This window comes from Passer montanus, unplaced genomic scaffold (assembly GCF_014805655.1).
Source record: "Passer montanus isolate IOZ18808 unplaced genomic scaffold, ASM1480565v1 scaffold29, whole genome shotgun sequence".
Classification (NCBI taxonomy): Eukaryota; Metazoa; Chordata; class Aves; order Passeriformes; family Passeridae; genus Passer; species Passer montanus.
In genome coordinates, this window is record NW_024367596.1 from 9,630,114 (window position 1) to 9,650,507 (window position 20,394).

A 20,394-nucleotide genomic window follows, 5' to 3' on the forward strand; every position below is an offset into this window, starting at 1 on the left:
AGCAGCTTTAGAAGTGGACTCTGCTCAGGAGTGAAAACTTTAAACACTAAAGTTTCAGTGTTCTGAGCCTGACTCCCTCCTGTTCAGGAAACAGGTAAAAACATGAACACTCCCTGCTCAGCCACGGGAGATTGATCTCCCCTCCCTGTGCCAGGCACAAACCAACCCAAACTCCCCTCTCTGCATAGCTAAGTGGGAAGAAGATCTATTTGGGCTGCAAATAAGGGAATAGCACGTAGGACGTCAAAGGATGCAAGCGACTCCCTCATTCAGAAATCTCCTTGGACGCATGAGGAGCAAAACTTTAATAGCTGTTTACCAACTTCATCTTGAGCTGGTTAATGTAAACCCCGCAGATATCCACTGGCAGGCACAGATACACGTGCGACATGTTGAAAGGCACACAAAAACAAGAGCCGGGAAGAGGCAGGGAAACAGGGATGTGCTGGCACCACTCCTGGAGCAGCAGCTCCCAGCCCTCCCGGGCTCCGCAGCTCACTGATGTCAGGCTGTGGCACTGCAGTTAAAGGGGCGATGGTACCTCCAGCCCTGCACAGGCTTTGCCCCTCCAGCAGTCCTAGAGAAGCTGGAAGGGAAGGGGATAGAGTGAAAAAAGTAAAATTTTCTTTTCCCATTTCTTGTCTTTGTATTTTGGAGGGTTATGGTTCCTTGGTTTCCCGTAGAGAAGCTGCTTCTCTCCTGTGGGTCTCTGGTTCTGCACTGAGAAAGAAATGGTACCTAAGAGACACAGTGAAAGAAAATAGAAAAATATGGGTGGAAAAGCATTAGAAAAACAGGAGAAAGGCTTGAGTAAAGGGAAGATCTCAGTCTGCCATAATTTCTAGCTCTATTTGGGAAGTTTTAACAGCTTATCACTAAACAGACACAAGCTCTCACTCATGCTAACACACCCAGGCAAGCTGATCAAACTAATTAATATGTAAGCAATGTGTCAAATGCAAGGATTTATTTTTGCAGGCAAGTGTGGTCCTGTCTGAGCCCTGAATAAACTGTGATCTATTTTTTCCCTGCCTCTTCTGCAGGGTGGGTCCTTTATGCATTAATTTTTCCATCACGGCAGCCTTCTATAGCTTTTGGGAATGGCTGCTCTAATTCAGGGGCAATATTAATTCTGAAGTGAGATTTTCTTTGCCTGTTGATACTTCTTTCAAGACAGATCACCTTGGGTCCAAGTCAGTGTTTACACTTGAAGGCTGGACTGGGAAGAGTGAAGTGGTAACAGAAGTTCTGCAGGTTTTTGGACCATGCTGGTGGATGCAGCACGGGCTTAGAGAATCCATGCTGACCGTGTAGGCTCTGGGAGGCAGGAGAGGATGCCCAAGGGGCAGATCCCAACAGCAGCCCTCTGAGCTGATTTCCCTGCTAGGCTGCTGAATCCTACAGGTTTTCCTTGGTCCAGTGCTTGTCCCCACTCCTCAGCCCCCTTGGTGTGCAGAATCACATCTCCCTGAAAGCTCATGCTGACCAGCTCAGGACTCAGTTTTTTCCCTAGCCAAATCTTACCTGAGACATTGTGGGCTCCTAAAGAAAGTTGAGGGGCAGTGGCTGCATGGCCACAGCTTCAATTCTGCCAAGTGCTTAAAATTACCTGCAGCCTCCTGCATCCCCACTTCCCCCTGCTCCAAGCTCCAGCCCCAATGCCTACATTGCTGAATCTGATCTCCAAATGAGTCCTGTTGGAGCCCTAATGAGCTGGCCTGGCTAATTGCACTGCCTCCCTGGGTTACAGCAGGTCAGCCCTGACTGCCCTCTGTAGCAGGTAAACCCTGTGCTGCAGTGCAGCGGGTGGGGAGGCAGATGGGGACCTGCAAAGGGAAGGTGGTGCAGATGCTGTTCTGGCTGCAATGCCTTCTCCACTGTTATTCCCATCTGATAGCTCATCCCATGGCTCATCATAGCCAGGCCTGGCCACTGACACGGCTGTGTGAAGTGTCCATGAAGGGTAAAGGCAAAAAAAGTCACCAGAAGAGATCTGGTGCTGTCCAGGCAAGGTCTCATGTGTGCTGTTACCTGAAACATCCAGCTGGCTCACAGCTACCAGTGTGAGCTGCCAGGGCCGTGGGGCCATGTCCCACCTTACTGGGGCACTTGCAAAAATATTACCTGAGGTCTCACCATGCAGTGACTGGAGTGGGCATGCTGAGTTTTTAGGAAGGAGTGTTTTCTTCCCCAGGTGCACCCCCATTCTCACCGATGTCTCCCATTCTTGGAGAGATCATTTCTGGAATTACTTCTGCATGTCCATGATGCTCATCAAGGACTGAGCTCAGAACAGTTGTCCAAAGCATTTCTTTAATGCTGAGGATAAATTCACTTCCTTGAAGTAATACCCTAACACTGAGTGGAGTTAGACAGGGATAAAATAGATGTGAGGGATAAGTGTGGACCCACAGGAATACAACTGTGGGGTGAATCTATGGCTGGTAAAAATGGTCATACACTGAAAACCAATATCTTGCAAATGTTTGTGACCCTGCTGCTCTCTGGGTCAGGCCAGCACAGCCCACACCAGTCTGTCTCAGGGCACGCTGCAACCTGTGCACTGCTGCTTGTCATGATGTATGTGACAGGGACAAAATGCTGGCAGATCCTGCTCCTGGTCTGAGCTGTGGCGTCTCCTCTGCTCTGTTTCACCTGTGATGCTGGAGAAGACATTCTCCGGGAGGTGTGAGCTCTGCTCTCAGCACCTTTCCTCCGTCCCGCAGGAGATGCAGGCTCTGCTCCTGGCGGCTCTCCCCCGTCTCCGATGGGCTCCTGGAGCCCCCTCGTGGCTCTGCCACTGACAAGGTCCCACCAAAGCCACCCTTGGGGAGCTGCTGGGGGCTGCAGCACCTCTGCTGCAGCTCCTGTGCAGCTCCAGTGCTGGGGAGGCACCTTGGGGATGTCACAGGGGGGACAGGGCACGGGGGTGACAGCAGAGACACTCAGGAGAGTGAACAGGGCAGACAGTCCCACGCCAAAGCCATTTCCCTGCTTTGTGAGCCTGGCAGGGGATGAATCCTTCAGAGGCTTTGCAGTGCCTGCCCTGGGAGCCTGCTGCTCGACGTGACAGCCCCAGGGGAGGCGGCCAGAGCCCAGATCCGGCGTGGAGGAAAGGGAGGATGCACGGGAAAGGGAGGATGCACGGGAAAGGGAGGATGAAAAGGGAGGTGGAGATCGAGGGAGGAGGCGACACAAAGGTGGGGAAGGGGCTGTGGGGTGGCGGCAAAGGGTCTCTGTGGAGAAGCGGCGTGCGGTGGGCAGGGCAAGGCTCGCTCTGGGGGCTGGGGACGGATGTCCGTGTGTCCCACGGGCCCCAGTGCCACTAGATGGCACTTGAACCTCTGGCGGGGGACAGCGCGGAGCCACACGGGGCGCCCGGGATGCGCGGGCTCCCAAAATGCTCCCGGAGCAGCTCCCAGGGGTGATCCTGCCCTGGGGACTGGGTGAGGAGAAAACGTAGAGGCTTTTGGGACGGGTGCTTCCCTCCTGTCCCCGGGCTGTGCTGGTGCTGGCCCATCCCCGGCACTTGCATGCGGAGAGGCTCATGCCACAGTCCCTTGCAGAGGTGACCTGCTGAGGTACCACACAGCTTCCACTGGAAGGTACCTCACGGGAAAGGGAGGATGCGAGACAATGGGGGGAAAAAAAGGGAGGTGGAGATCGAGGGAGGAGGCGACACAAAGGTGGGGAAGGGGCTGTGGGGTGGCGGCAAAGGGTCTCTGTGGAGAAGCGGCGTGCGGTGGGCAGGGCAAGGCTCGCTCTGGGGGCTGGGGACGGATGTCCGTGTGTCCCACGGGCCCCAGTGCCACTAGATGGCACTTGAACCTCTGGCGGGGGACAGCGCGGAGCCACACGGGGCGCCCGGGATGCGCGGGCTCCCAAAATGCTCCCGGAGCAGCTCCCAGGGGTGATCCTGCCCTGGGGACTGGATAGGGAGACAACGTAGAGGCTTTTGGGACGGGTGCTTCCCTCCTGTCCCCGGGCTGTGCTGGTGCTGGCCCTCCCCCGGCACTTGCATGCGGAGAGGCTCATGCCACAGTCCCTTGCAGAGGTGACCTGCTGAGGTACCACACAGCTTCCACTGGAAGGTACCTTAAAATAATCCAGTGCACTCTCAGCACAGCCCAGTGGTTATTCTATAAATCGATGCTTTGTTCGGCTGTGAGAGAAAAATCAGATCCATAATGCTGTGGATGGAAATATTGAGCACTTTTTGTCATTTTCTGTCCCATCCTCTGCCTCTACATGCACAGTCTGAGGTCATGGGAGGCACTCTGACTGTCACAGCACGTTCAGGACTGGCATGAGATGATCAGGATTGTTTCAGCAGCCAGACATTCCCCTCTCTGCTGAAACTGAGGGATGCTTGGGTGACCCCAAAAGCGTGCACAGAGGATAAAAAATGCATATAACATTGAAATAAAACCAGAGAAGTGTGTCATATATTGGCCAAGTCAAACATATCTCGTGTCCTCTGGATCCCAGCCACTGCATCACTGGCTCCTGACAGCTGCCAGCTCTGAGACTTTGTGCTGCTGTGTAACCGTGTGTGCTGGGCCTGACTTTGATGGATGTTTTGTCATTGCTCCCCTTTGTATTCCACTGGAAGGGAAGCCCATGAGTGCTTTGGAGAGTGTGAGACCTGAGGTGCTGAGGCATCATGCACCCGGCAGGATGCAGGCTTGGCTGAGCCTACCGCACTGCTGAAGGACAGGCACGAGACTTGTGAAGGGCTGAGGCACTTAGTACCCACAGAGGGAAGCAGCAGAGCATCTCTTGCACACCTTTGAGAGAAAAAGACCTCTGAAATTTATTTTGAGCAATCCAGGAAAAACCTGGGGTAGGGAAAGGCTTTGAAACCTGGTCCTGCCTCATAACCTGATGCCTCACACCTCCCCAGTTCAGGGGAGCGCTTGGCATGAGAAGGGCTCAGTTTTCCACCCCCAGACTCAGCATCCTTTGTTTGTCCGAGCACTTTTCTTGGTGACAAGTGAGTCACTGGGGATCTCTGCAGCCTGCAAGGGTCACACCATGACCAATCCCTCTGTGCAAACCAGCGTCCTCTTAAGAGGCAGAGCGCAGTTGTAATGCTTTCAGACAAGCCCAAATTGCTGTGATTTCCCCCTGACGGAGCAGCTGTGAAATTGCAGTGGGACAGAGCGTGGTGTGACAGATTATGTGGGTGGCAGGGGATGATAGCAAATCCATGGTGCTGGAGGGGGCTGAGCTGTGCTCCCAAGCACAGATAACGTGAGCTGGCTGAGCTCACTCAACAGTTTGTTTGCAGGATCTTGCTTTACTAGGAAAAAAAAATACCCAGAAAAATCCCAGAACATTGTTTTCTTCTCTTTTTTTCATTTCCAAAAGCTTGGCCCTGCTGAAGCTGGTGGGTGTTGGACCATGATGTGAGTCATTGCTGGTCCTGATAGCACCAGCCCCTGCTCACATGCCCAGGGTTCACTGCAGTCCCTGTAGCTCACAGCTCCCAACATTCAGGTCTGCAGCCCCTGCTCCAGGTGTGCCACTCTCTACCCTAAATGCAGCCTCTTTCTCCTCTTGAGAAGCCTGGGAATAAACGCCCTGGGAACTCAAAGCTTCCTGCTGTGGAATGTACATTTTTCCTCAGGACCAGCAGACCTCCTGAAGCTCCCCAAAGGGGAAGCCCTCCGCCCTGGCTGGCTGTAGTTACTTCTAGACATGGTGGTGAGGGTGTGATGGATGTGGAAGCTGCAGGTCTTTGTTAGCTGCAGCAACGAACAATCCCATCCCTGAGAGTGTTGTGTTGGGTCCACCTGCTCCATGGGGTCTAGGTTAAAGTGGCACCAAGTAGAATGGTGACTGGGGAGCTATTTGTCATGAGTGGTGGCTCCTGGGGCTGCCATCTGGTCCTTGGTGGAACAGGGGTAGGCAGGCAATTTGCTTCAGGCAAATTTATGCTTGAGGCCCCTGTCTGTGCCTGTGGTAGGAAGCATTTTTAAGGCTGGTGATGTCCTCACAATGTTGGCTATCTCAAACAACACGGCCTGGAAAGAAAAATACCTAAAGGAGGTCTGGTGTACAGAGAAATGTCGTGGTGACATCCACTGCTTCTGGATTTGGTGAGGCCAAAACTGTTGGGAAAGCCCTGGTGCTGGGGCTGCTTCAGAGATGAGGCAGCTGGTACAGACATCTGTGCCAAGTGACTCATTTCCTCCTGGCCACAAGGGGAAACTGCTGCTGCCAGCATGGAAACCCACATGTTTGTAGGGCCTTTCAGGGCCTTTCAGGATGATCCTTCCAGGGATCATCCCTCTTGCTTCCCATTTCTGGGGTGGGATGTGGCAGCTCACTCCAGGGATCATCCCTCTTGCTTCCCATTTCTGGGGTGGGATGTGGCAGCTGGGCTGCTGAGGCTGGATGGTGAGGCAGGAGTATGGGGGTGTTGCAAGGAGCAGAAGGTGTCTCAGACACATCCTTTGGCACTGGTGCACACTGTGTTACTGCTGTGGAGACCCCCGGGCCCCACAGCCACACCTGGGCATGTGCCTTGCCCCTTTCACACAGTGCAACATCCATGGCAGAGGATGGATGTCCCCCCCTCAATTCCTCACGGTGCCATTGGACACAATGACAATAAAAATGTTGAGGCCATCGTGCCACTAACTCCCAAACTGCTGCCTCTCATGTGGCCAACTCAAAGGCCAGCTGTCCCATTCCCCCAAGGAAGGTTTGGATATTCAGCCCTCCACTGGCCATCCCTTGGAGCAGCAATAGGAAGACTGGAAACTCGTGGCTATGGGCACACAGGGGTGCAGAAGAGGACTCAGGGATTGAGGGATGCTGGGGAGGGCTGTGAGCTGTTTGCCTGCCCCTGTGCACTGCTCTGAACCAGCTCGGGAGCTGTCTTCTTCACGAGGGCTTTGTGAGTCTTGCTGTGGAGGATTATGGACAAGCAGCAGCTCTGCCCTCATTACAACCTGTTAATCACCCACGTTAGGGGGGATGCAGAATGGCAGGAAATGGATAATCCCCTCTGTGGGCTGGAGGTGAGCACAGTTTATAGATCACATAGCTGGAGACAGGGTGGGGGCTGATTTCAACAGCTCACCTGGATTATGAGACCCAGCAATGGGCCCTCGGTTGTCTTCAACATCTGCTGTGCCTTGTGCTTTTTGGGACAACCACATTTGCAAGGTCTTTCAAATCACATCTTAGTTCTTACTCATGCTCCAACCGACCCCTGCAAGACATAAAAATTCAGCTGATGATGAGCCATGGCTTTGGGAAAAGCAGAAGGTTGTTAGTCCTGAGGGCAGCAGTGGGCAGAGAGGGATGGTGCCCTGGGCTGAATTTGTGAAGAGCAATTTCTGCATTATTCATTCATGAGTGAGCTCTTTGGGAGTGTATTTGAGCGCAGAAAAATGATATTGAACATTTGTAGCATCACAAATTGACTGCACACAGGTGATTTCAGTTGCTGTCAGGACACGTTACCAGTGCAGGGAAAGGCAGGGACAGACTGGGCAAGGGAGAAGTTTGAAACCAGTGTCTGCCTGAGCCACTGCCAGGCAGTGACCCAGACACTCTGTGCCCTTGCTTACAGAAAGAAGAAATTTAAACATAAATTTTACACCTCAGGGAAAGCTCTGCTTGGGCTGTGCTCCCCTGTCAGAGCAGGTGCTGAGCATGGCTGGAAGCTGGGGTTAATGGTGCTTGCTGGTCTGACACAGCTGCACTGGTTTTGCCTTCAGACCAGTCAGAAACTGCAGAAATAGCTACAGAGAAGCTGAGAGTCATTTTGTTATCCTAGACCTTGGGAAGACTTTCCCCATGATTCCTTTTCTCTGTCTCCCTCCTCTGCTGCCTCCATCAGGCTTGGGGCACACAGGAGTGTGAGCAGCTGCCCAGAAAGCTGAGGGATGCAGTTTGGGTGAGGTGTGGTGTGCCTGGTCCTAGGAAAGCTTGGTGATTTGGGTGGGGGCACCTGTGACCTCCTGCAGGAGAAGGATGTAGGCTTGGCTTGCCCAGCAGGACTTCCTTACAAGCCAGCTATGTCCAATTTCTCTTTAATGGTGTCTTTTAGGACTTGTGGGGGGACTTGAGCTGGGACTCACAAACCTTTTTTCAGCTGTCAGTCTGGGCTCCCTGCGGAAAGGCAGTCTGTGATGGTGGAGGCCAGAGGGCACAATGTGCAGGGGATAAGCTGTGTCGATAGCTAGCGTAGGTGGGTGAAGATTCTGTGTGCTGCCATGCTATAAACAGTAAAAAAGATACCAAACCCACACAGACAGTCACTGATGAGACACCAGCAGCCCTAACAAGAGACTGAGGAACCATCCAGCTGCCTCCAGCAGGTGCTGGTGGTGAGATATGCTTCATGTCTCATCAGTGCTGGGGAAGCGCTGACAAAGGAAACAAAAGGTGTGAGCAGGGCTGGAGAAGGAGAAGCTGGATGGAAAATGTGACTTCAGATCCATTTCCAAGTGAGAAAAATCTTTAACATATTAGAAGACTGCAAGGGGAGGGGTTGCCCACTCCACAGGGTTTGGATCACCCCACAGCAGCACTGGAGCACGATGGGCTCTTGGTGAAGTCAATGAGAGCATCCACTTTGGACTGTGCATCCGTGCAGTGACTCCAGCAGACACTCGTGCACCAGTGCTGGGAGCAAAGCTGAGCTGGATCCCAGCTCCTGGGCCACTTACTGCTGGGAATGTCCTGTACCTTCCTCTGGAGCAACTAACTTTGGGAACTGGTGATGAAAGAGGGCACAGCATAGAGTGGCTGTCACTTCCAGCCCGTCCCATCTGCTTTGTGCCAAGGTCAGAAATGTTTTGTGGGGTTTTTTTTGGTTGGTTTTTGGAGTCATTTTTTCACCCCCCAGCTGTGTAATTTCATCTATAAAATGCTGAAGTGTCAGCTGGGATCAAGTCCTGCCTTTCATTTTCTGTTTCTGCTTAAATTAATATTGATGTAGTGTTTATCTTTATTTAATATTCATGATGATAAAAGACTTGGAGCCATTCACTTTTAATTACATCCTTCTTATAGAAGCAGTCTAGTGCAATTAGAGGCCTTCCAGTGCATGAAAGAAAAATAAACAAAGTTTTTGCCTTCCGGAAGTGCCAAGTGGGGTTCCCAGGGGCATCCCCTTTCCCTCTGCTGTGGTGGCCTGTGAGCAGAAGTTTCTGTGTAGGGCTCCTCTGGGCTGTGTCTTAGGGAATCCACACCACTTGGTGACCCTGTGCAGCCCTCTGATGTGGGGCAGTGTCTGGGAGAGATGGGAAAGGGCCAAAAATGCAGCTCCATTGGACGGGGGGAGGTGGCTGTGGATGCAAAGAAAAGCAGCTGGGGTTTCCTGAGGGGGAGGTTGTGATGTGGGAGTTCCATTCCTGTCCTTGCAGCAGCCCTGCTGTGGGGGTGATTGGAGCCCTTGGGCTTGGATGGGGGGAATTGGAGCCCCTGTGCTCTCTGCCCTCCCTCCTGGCTGGGCACGTGTCCTTGTGCAGCTCAGAATCTGCCTCTTCTCCCCCAGCAATAACAGCCACTTAAATAAAATCTGGGAAAATGACCATGGAGTGATGCCTTGACGGCAAGGCAATGAGCAGCTCTCCTCTTTAGCACTCAGACAGCATTTCTCCTCTCTCCCATTACCTTATCCATGAGCAAATTGTTATATTGAGCTGTGCAAATTGCCCAGGAGCTTCTGCTGGGAGCCTGAACCCTTTCTGACACATAAAGCCAATCTGTCTGAGCGTGCCTAATGTTCAGACATGGTCTGGTGGTCAGCATCTCTTTTGGCAGCTGGGGCAGTGGTGGCTTCTGCTCTTGGTGTGGCTGGTGACAGGAGGCAGCAAGCCTGAGACCTGTGGTCTGTAACAACTCTCCTGCTGTCTCAGAGCTGGCTTTTCACAAGCCTTTGAAAATTTGAGCCCTTAAGAGTTAAATGTCAACACCCTACGTGGAAACATCCCATGTTACAGCTCTGTTTGACCCCTGTGCCAAAGAACTTTCTGTTGTTGGGCTGCCTTTTGGTGAGGAATCAGGGGTTGGTCACATCCTGCTCACAACCAGCTGATTGCTACCTGGGGCTCTCTCCTGTTCTGTGGCTCTTTCCAGCAGCAGTGTCCTTTGGCTGAGACAACACCTTAATGAGGAGCTCCTTTAAAGTCTCTGCTCTGTTCAGGCAGGGCTGAGTGCAACAGGCTGATCATTTCCACCCTGTAAAATGTACATCATTCCAAGTTACATAGGGGATAATCACTGCAGAACTGACTCTTATTTTCATCCTTTTCCTGCTGTAATTACTATCCCCCTGCTGGATGTCTGTGCATGATGAGTGAAAATTTAAACTGCCCTGGGTGATGGGACATAGACCTTGCTGAAAAATTTAAATGTCTTGTATCCAGAGAAGGCTGGCCCATAAATAAAGGATGAAGTCTCCACTGCAGGAGGGGGAGAGCTCGTGCAGCTCCTGATTTAACACCTTCCTGCCCACCTCCATTGGTGCTGGGAGCTGTGGTTCTTCTCCTTGCTGAGATCTGGGAACTTGTAGGAGCCCCAGGGTGTCACGGGCTGGAGACCCAGAGCCAGGAGGCCTGGCTGAGTCACTGTGTGTGTTTTAAGAAAGCCTTGGATTTAGGAGTAAATTGAAAGCAACCATCCTGAGTTTAAGTGGGCATGTTGATCCATTTAGCCTAAGAGCTAAAGCTGCTGGTACCTGTGGAGCAGAGAGGCTTAGCTAGAGCAGAAGTAATTGGCCAGTTTTCTCCATTGAAAAATGAGGAATACAAGTAATTAATCTCCTTGTGACATGGAGGGGGTGCTGGGGGAGAGTGATTATAACATGCTACGAGCACTAGCATGAATAACTCACTATCCCTTCAAAGGTCAGAGAGTTTTAGTTTCACTGTAGAGAACTGTTTCTATTCCCACATCTCTTCAGAGGTATTTTACACTCATAATTTGCAGATCAGCCCAGACAGTCACAGATGAAATGACAGTTTGGTGAAAAATCTCTCCCAGTAGTAAGTTGCTATTTCTGTGCATTACTGACTGTGCTGCTTGAGTTCACAGTAAAGAACAGGAGTTGGAGACCTATGGCATCATCAGGTCTGCCTCCCTTCTGTCACAGACTTCAGGGATCCCTCCCCCACCTTCTGCTGCTGGCAAGGGCCCATCCAGCACACAAACACAAGGGTCAGTCTCCCCCAGGATGTCTGTCCTCAGTCTGCACTGATTTAAGGAAATTGTGTGGGATGGACCAATGTTTCAGGAGGAGGCAGTGACTCTTCTTACCCCCCAGGCGGTAATTTGCTCTGAATGTGAAATCTCTCATTTGCAGCTTCATGTCCCAGGAATGAGCCAAGGGGCTTGGCCTCCTGTCTCTCACCCCAGCACTGGGCACCTTCAGCCAACTGATAGTCTCAAGGATGTTAAATTCCTCTTCAGTTCAATGACAGGTGGAAGACCCAAATTGGTGTCTTCAAGGGGTGACAGCCTCAGAGGTGAGAATCCACTTGGGAAAGTCCCTGAAAAGCCACTTTCATCTATCTGCTGTCTGTGGAAGACAGTGTGAGCGAGTGGGATGCAGAGGCAGACAAGTTAAAAGCTGTGCTTAGATGGCTCCTGGCACCTTCTGCCATCAGCCCTCAGGGGTGGGGAGAGGGAGTAAGACAGGCAGGATGGAATATTTGCTTCCATTAACATGGGTAATTACTTTGTCATTCCCTTTTCAGAGCTGGGTGCAGTGAGCTGTGCAGAGCGGATGGAAATTGCACTGGCACAATTTGGGGGTGATGTAGAAATTAGCAAAACTGCCAGGACATCCTTCACTGGGGTCCCATGGAGGTGGGTGACTCCACTGCAGTGGGTGTGCTAAAAAGCCATCTTATGGGGTCACAGAGATGGGGGGAGCTCATTCCTGGGGCATGCTTCTTCGGGAGGTTTGTGTGGGTTTCCAATTAAACCATTACACTTAATTAGTAGGAGCTCCCTATGGAGGCTGACAGGTAACAAGCTTGAGGGTTGGTCCTTATTAACTCTGGGTTAGGATATTGGGTGGGGAAGTGCAGGTTGCTCTGGAATTTGCTGTCTGAATCCTGGAGAAGCTCTGCTCCCATCTCCTGAGTGTCCCCGTCCCCAAGGCAGGCAGTGTCATACAGTCCCTGTAGCTTTGTATTCTCTGCAAGGTGTTTCCATGAGGTGGCTCTTCCCAGGACTGAAGGGGCTCTAGATTTTGCAGGATCACGTCAAGGGCCACAGATTTTTTTTTTTGTTGTTGTTTGCAGACCTTCTTTAGAGGGAAACTCCCCAAACTGAAATGTTACCCCCAGAGTGCAACCAGGAAAGATCATGTTGGTGGCTTGGGGGCTCTGGAACAATCTGGTGGAGGTAACCAGAGGTGCCTGTCTGTTCCATCTTCCCCCATTCCAGCTATTTTTTAGGCTGGAGACTTTGGAAGGAGGTTTTCCAAAGGCCAGAGCAGTCTTTCCAGCTCTATTCCAGCTGTGTTCTGCCTGCAGCAAGCAGTTTGTGATAGCTCTTTTTTCTTGCCTTGTACTGCCTGTTCACACCTCTGGTGTGGCCCACCCTCCCCCAAGCACAGTGAGGAAGCCCTTTCATCTTGCAGCTGCACTGTGGAGAAACAAGGAACTCTGGGTTTGTATTAATTTTGAAGAAATAGATATTTTGATTGTCAAGTCAATCCCAGGTTATTTTGGGCAAATGCAGTTCGACAGACCATTATTTTGAAGGGACATGGATCATTTAACTAAGCCTAATTGCATCTGTGTGACAATTAGTCACTCGGGCTGAGGAGGAATTGGTGTCACCATCATTTTGTATTTGGAAGCCAGTGACTAAATCTAATGGAAGTGTTTGAATCAGAACTTCTTTGTACGTGCATTCATTTTAATGCAAAATTGGCCACATCTCATGGGACTGGGCAAGACTGTGTGAGTGTGTGGCTGTGCTGCAAGGGTGAAAAGAAGTGCTGAGGACTTGGGAGAGGAGAATGAGGTTTCCAAGTGCCTCTTTGGCTGGAGATATGGGGGGCTGCTCCTGCAGGTATGGGGAGCGGTGCTCAGTGCCAGTTTTGGCTCTGAGATACATTTAACCTCTTGGCAAGGGTGATGGGCTCCTGTTTGCAGTACAAACCTAGTGGAGGGAGGAAAACAGCCAAAGGTCTGGAGAAGGGAATGATTGCACAGTCCTTGGACTGCTCCAAGACCTGGTGGAGTCACCTTGAAAAGCAAGTCAAGAAGCTTGAGACCAAGGGTGCAAGGCTGTTCCTCAGGATGAGGTGAAAGACTCTGTCCTCTTTAATTTCCAGAAGGTAAATGATGCTCCGTGCTTGTGTCCTGGCAGTGGTCAGGGTTACACAGCAGGGGTAAGGGCTTGCAAGCTTCCACTGCCACCCCATAGCACACCCTGTGATGCTGAGGTGGTTTATTTGCTATTTACACTTTAAATGTGTCAGGTAAATCTTGCCAGACTTTGAGGCTCGCAGTTGTCTTCAGTGATGAGTTCAGTGGTGGGAATGTTTTGGGAAGGAAAGGTGGGAGGGCAGTGCTCCTCTGCTTCAGGTGCCACAGGCACTGGAATGCCACTGCAGAACTGGAGGGTGGTGAGTGGTTTCTGGGAACTCACCCTCCTGTCCCACAAAGCCCAAAGTTTCCAAAGTCTTCCAGTTTTTCAGAGAACTGCAGACCGTCAGCTGAACATCGCAAGCGAGCAGAGGAGTCAGGAAATGAACTCCTCCATGAAACAAAAATCAAACTGACTCATTTGTTTTCAAGGTTCTTTACCCCAGCAAAATGAAAGCCATAATCACACAGGGGAAATAGGAAGATAAATTGGGTGTTATTTCAAGTATTGCTTGCTCACATAATTTTATTGTGATGTTTGCAAGAATGGGCATTTGTTCCAAAGCTTTGGAATCTGGATTCAGACATTCTTGTTACTCTAAGCTTTTAGTTAAAAAAAAAAGATGTTTTATGCCTCATAATCATAGAACACAGCTTGAAAATTGTGGCCTGATATTGACTTCAGAAGCTCAGCAACCAGAAAATGAGTAAGGAGAGCTCAGAGGACACTTTGTCAGATTCAGGCCAGGAGGCCTTGCCTTTGCACACCTCTGCCACACTGCAGTACAGATAATGAATGTGTCTCGATGTCTGGGGACACTGAGGGGTTGGATGTGTGAGCTGACTGTGACCAAACCAGCCTCCTGGGGAGCTCATTTGTCTGCAGCATCTCTGCAGCTTGAACTTACAGGGAACAGGGGAACAGGGTACGTGGGTTATTTGTCTCACTGGATGGGGGAAGGACTTGGTGCTGATGTCAGGGAAGATGTGGGAGCTGCCAGACCCTCTGACCACTGAATTTCTGATTTTATTGTGCCCCAATGCTGTCGTCAGATGAATGGAGTGAGATGGATGCAACTCCTGCTCCTTCTCAGAACAGCTTTGACAGCTGCTCTGATGGAAACAAAACTGCATTGGCCCCTCTCTTGTTTTGATCAAGACAAATGTTTCAGTGCTTTCAAACAGCCAAACACACAGCCTCAGAAGGACAGTAAACTTTAGGGACATATCAGGTAACCTGTGTGTGAGATGGAAAGCAGTGCAACATCAGGGGAGATTTGGATCTAACACAATCTTTCCATGCTCTTGAGAAACCAAGTACCCTGACCCACTATGTCTTTAAGGGAAGGGAGTGAAGGGGAGACAGGATCAGTGGGGTACAGCTGAGGTAAGATTATGCCAGGCTCCCTCACATTTCCATCCCACTCTCAACAGATGGATGCCCATCACAAGAGGACCCTGGTGTTGCACACACCATTTCACAACCATCTGAGCCAAGTGAAGCCCTGGATGGCTGCTAATGTGCCTTGCAGAGCTGTCCACCCTCTTCATTATTGATGTTTAAATCCCGTTCAGAGGCACGGCCATTAATTTTGCCATTGCCTTGGCATTGAGGAGCCAATGTTGAATGTTCCTGGAGGCAAAAGTCTGGCTGAAAACACCTCCCACTCCACTCAGCTGCTGTCCTCATCCACACTGTTCAAGAGGAGCTGGACTCAGGTCCTTGGGTGCAGGTGCTGCTGAGAAGCTTCAATGAAGGAGGGACAAATGTCCTGGTGAATGCAGGGGATGAAAGGTTCTATCTTGTCCCTGTCCTGCTTTCATTGCCTCCCTCACAACTTGTTCAGTGCTGTTTTGGGCATTGTCCTGCCTTAACTTGCCTGTGATGCATTTTCTGAGGTGGGTGGCTGTCACCTGTCACTCCAAGGTGTTACACCTTTGAGAGCAGAGATTATTTCAGAACATCTGAAATGAAGTAACAAGATGGAGCTGGGTTTTTTGGGGGGGAAATTCTAGCTATTTTGCCCAAAAAAAAGGGAGAAACAGTCAAAAGAAACCAGGTGATATTCAGCAGGAAGAAGCAAAAATTTATCTGATATGTCAATGCTCCCTGACTGGTTCTGGCAAAGTGATTCCTGTCCCATGGATGTAGCCCAGCTTGTCTGGACTCCAAGGCTGTCACAAGGATGCTCTCAGACCTGTGACAATTTAGTCCCAACCAATAATCAGCTTCACTCTCTTTTCAGTATTTCAAAACAGTTTGGCTGACTTCTGTTCCTAACTAGAAGACACTGTGCAGGATTAGGGTCTCATCTGCAGAGACCCATTAGTGAGCATCTTCTCATTAGGAAATGACAATATGCATAAACAACATGTGTAGGCTAGGAGTGTTCATCCCTTAGCTTAAATATTGAGCCTCTGGGAGCTACAAAGCCTGGCTCTGCTGCAGTTCAGTGCTTTCCATTGATATCCAGAGCAGCAGCAAAGTCTCTGATGCTCTGCATGGCTGCCTGTGCTGCTTAGCTAGGAGTCTGCATCTCCTAGTGAAATGGTCAAAGCTAAAAGAGTTGGGGAGGAAAACCCTCTTGCACTCATGAAAGTGATTTACCTGCCAGTATTTCCGGTGCTATTTCTGCTTTTGACATACCCTTGCCATGCTGCTGAATCTTATGCCACAGACTGAGCTCTCCTCTCAATGGAAGTGTGGTGGGGCAGGTTGTTGGCAGATGTGGGTTCCTCAGCAGCTGCAGTGGGAGCAGGTACACACATCTTAGTCATCAAGCTCTTTGCTTGGTTTCCCTCCCCACCCCTTTTTCACTTTAGGCTTGTACTGTTGACATAAACTGTGTTTAAATTGCTTGCAGGGTTGACAGCCAGCAGTTGGGCAGCCTGTTACACTGGTGCTGTGCTCTGGTACCAGTCACTCCCTGAAACATGGGGCAGGAAAACGTTTTGTCCAACTCATGGCAAGAAACCATTCCCCACTGGTGTGTAAATAACCCCTTCTGCCTTATCTGCAGATTTATGTTCATCTGTCTGGGTGTCTGTCCTTTGATGTGTCCCACAAACACCCTGATTCCTGTTTGCCTTCCTGATTCCTGCCCCAGTGCTCAGACACCAAATGGGAGCTCTGACTCACCAGTAGAACTGGGATGAGGCAGGGAGTGGGGTTATGCTGAGGAGAAGCCAAAAGGCTCTTGGAGGCAGCCAGGAGGAATTTTGTCCTGCTTGGTTGTTCTACTCATTTTTGTGTCCTGTGGGAGGGGGAGCTGAAGGCTTGGGATGAAGCTGTGGGATGGCTCCAGAGCATGAATCTTTGACCTGGTAGACAAAGTTTTGTTGGCAGAGGGAGTTCAAGACAGCAAAGGAGGCATTTATAATTCTGGCCATAGATGAGGTGTTGTGACTAGGACTGGTCAGAAGAGTTCTTGGGGAAAACTTCCCCATGCACTGTAGGCCCCTGGGCATCCCTAGGCCAGAGCATCCTGCAGTAGAGAAGGCCAGGCTTTTCCAGATGGAACACGAATGAATTTGGATGGATTTACTGTCACAGCCAGCTCCAGCACTTGGACAGCTGCAGATCCAACAGCTGCCCACAATCAGCTGCGTGGCCAAATCTGTGCTGGGGATGGAGCTGCCTCCAGGCATGCTGCAGGTGCTGTGGGCATGGGGGGCACATCCGTGAGGTCTGGGATGTGTTTCTTGGTACCTCTGGGCAGAGCAGGGGGTCAGAAGAGTTTGGAGGAGCAGGAAGGGGCATCTGAAAGGTGGCTGCAGCAGCAGGGAGGCAGGGATGTAAAAGAGGGAGGGGGAGTCCAAGGACCCACATTTCTGGGCTGTGGGGCAGTCCAGCAACACAGGCTGTGGCTTCTTCAGGTGGGTGCTGTGGGGAGCAAACATCCATCTGCACGGGTTTGGGGACCACATTTCCTGGCTTGCTGCCACTAGAGGCTGCCCTGCTCCAGCTCCTGAGCTTCCACTCCTTGGGATAGCTGCAGCTTTGCTGCCTGTGCTGGAGGAATCAGGAGAAGACCTGAAGTTGGTTTTTTTTCTCCTTTCTTCTACTGGCAGGTGTCGCAGCAAATCTGTGACCTCAGGGATGTACCTTGTGTCCCTGCTCACAGGCAGAGGAAAGCTGCATGGGGGATGTTGTCACAGACAGAGCCCCGTGCCTGTCTGTGGCTGCTGAGTGCCTGTGGGGCAGGAGCACACCCTGTGTGTGTCTCTGTGTCTGTGTGTCTGTCTCTGTGTGTATAATAACAGCAAAATTCTCAGACATGCTGGGAGAGCTTGGGGGGACCCAATTCTGGGAACAGCTGGGCAAACCTGATGGCTGGGACCTGAAACACCAGAGCTTCTCTGGGAGAGCTGTAGTGTCTCCAGCTGCAGATGCACCCTCAGTCCTGTGCAAGCCCATCACCTCTTTGTTAAACCACTGTGCTGGGGGAAGCTCACTTCTTAACTTCATTGTCAACACACCTACTGCAATGTTCTATTTGACAAAAATCCTGCCTGTATGATCCAGGAATTTCTGCCCTGCATGGTGGCAGATGCAGAGATGTAGCTGTAGAAAGGTAAGACCTGAGCTGTGCTGAGTGGGTTGGAAATATCCCTGAGACAATCCTGCTGCCCTGAGAGAAAGCCATGGTGATGGAGATGTGAATTCCAGGCAGGGTGCATGAGGTGATCCCATGGGGGTGCTGAACAGATTATCCTGATGGTCCCTCGTAGCCTTCAGATGGTTCAAAAGCTTCTGGGCTGATATCACCAAACGCTCAGCACCAAACCTTCCTCTCTGCTCCCTGTCATTTCAGGGGTGGGTGTGGGTCCCACCCCTGGTTTGCAAGGTGCCACAGGTGACACTGGGCTGGCTCATGGGCCAGGTCTAGTGTCACTGGATCTGGCACAATTCCTGATGTCCCAGCCATCCCAGAAAGAGCTGTGTGCTCCACCGTGTGGCAGCAGGCAAGGCGGAGCTGGGGAGGGATGGTACCCAGGGAGTCAGGCAGGTTTGGGGTCATGGGAGTGCTCATAGGTCAGAGCCACCATTCCTCTGTTTCTCCTTTGATCTCATTCATCGCTGCTCTTCTCTTTTCTCCTGTGCCCTGCAGAGGTTGTCATAAATCTCTGCTCCTGCCCTGCTGCTAATGGGCTGCAGGATCCTCAGGTGGTGTAAACTGATGTGACTGCCCTGTGATGAGGGTTCTGGCACTGAATTAGCCCAGGTGAGGATCTGCTCCATAGTCTCTATTTCATTGTTATCAAAGTCCAAGCATGGTTTCCAGTGCTGAAAGTCGCTGCCTTCTATCACATTTGGTCTTTGGCAGACCAACGTGTTGACAAAGACGTCTTCGTTTATCTTCTCAGTGCATCTGTTGCAGCCGGATGCTTCTCTGACCCTCATGTTTTCAATAATCTTTTTCCTCCTTCCCTCCAGCATTACAGAGCCTCTTATTCGTTTGAGAGATAAGTATTTATGTATGTGTTGGTGAGGAAAACTTAATCAATAATGCCTGTGAATAACATTTCTTTGTGTGTTAGACCCATCAGCTCTCTCCCCCACCCCCACCTTCCTTTGTTTTGTTGAGGGTTGTTTGGAGAGGTTTTTTTTGTTTATTTTTATCCTTTCCCTGCAGGATTCACATTCTGCTCTGGCCTCTTTTTTTTTTTTTTATTTTCTTTTCTTTTCTTCCCAAAGTTCAATTGTCAGAGGATGAAACTGTAGTTTCCAAGTAAAAACTGTACTCCAAGTAAAAGCTGTTGTTTTGGAGAGACACCAATCTCATCAGTCCCCTCCACCCACACCATGCCTGTCCAGGGGGCTGCCCCCAGCCTTTCCTTGAGGGACAGGGAAGCCTCTCCCTGAAAATTCAGTCTCACATCTACTGAGCACAGATTTCTCCGTTGGCAAATGGTTCCCCAAATCTGCACGTTTCAGAACTGAGCGGTGAAATGCAGCTGCAAAATCCTCATGCACAGGTTCGTTTTGTTTCTTTTTTTCCCTCCAGGTGATTTAAAAATAAGAGACACAAAATTGTGTCTTCCAGAGCAAGAGTCTTAATGAGGCTTCAGCTGCTCTCTTTGCAAGGGCAGGGTGCTGTGGGCACTGGACCTGTTGCCTTCTCAGGGTGAGCTGGGGCAGCCCAGAGGTTGCTCTGGCCAGGGATTGCTGGGATGCTCCAGCTCCTGCTGCAGCTGAAGGGCTGGATGGTGGGAAAACCCCCTCTAATCCTTCTCCCTGCTGTATTTTCTATGCAGTGGGTGCCAGATGAGTCTCATTAAACCACACTGTGCTGGGACAGTGTCAGTGGGGACCAATCCTCCCCCAGTGGTTCAGCTCAGCATTTCCACAGCTCCAGGTAGCATGTGCTGGCTGTTCTGGCCATCAGCATCCCTGGGGATCCTGCTCTGGGCATGGCTCAGCTGCTCTCCCTGTGCCCTGGAGCAGTGTGGCAGCTACATGGGTATCCTGCCCAGTGCCTGTGGTGGTGAGAGGGAAGCTCATACACCACGGTGATGCCTGTGCGTTTGTGGCAAGCAGCTACAGGAAACTAATGGACCGTGAAATTATCCGAGGAAAGAAAAAAGGAGAGAGTTAGAGCAAACTGCACTGCATCCACAACCTGCTCCACTCTCAGCCAGCTTAATGCACTGGCAAATAAGATATAGTGGTTTTATGCTGAAGACAGGAAGGGCTGGTAAAATGGCTCTTTCCAGCTTATTTGGGTGACCTAGTGTGAAGCTAGGAAAGATCGATTTCCTGGGGGAAGCTACAAGGAAGTGTTGCTGCATTAAAAGAAAAGGAAAAAAGAAAAACAAACAAAAAAAAAGGCTTTCAGGGGAAAATGGATAGTCATCATCATCCTTGTGATAGTAAAGTGGACCAATCTAGCAATCTTTATCCCAAGGGATCCCAAAGTGTGTTGTCAAATTGTGTGTACAGAAATTCCTTGCCATTTTTCTGGAGCTCCACCTCCAGGGGGGGAAGAACACATGGGGGAAAAATGTGCTTGAAAACAGAGACTGCAGTGAGAAATTGAGAGAC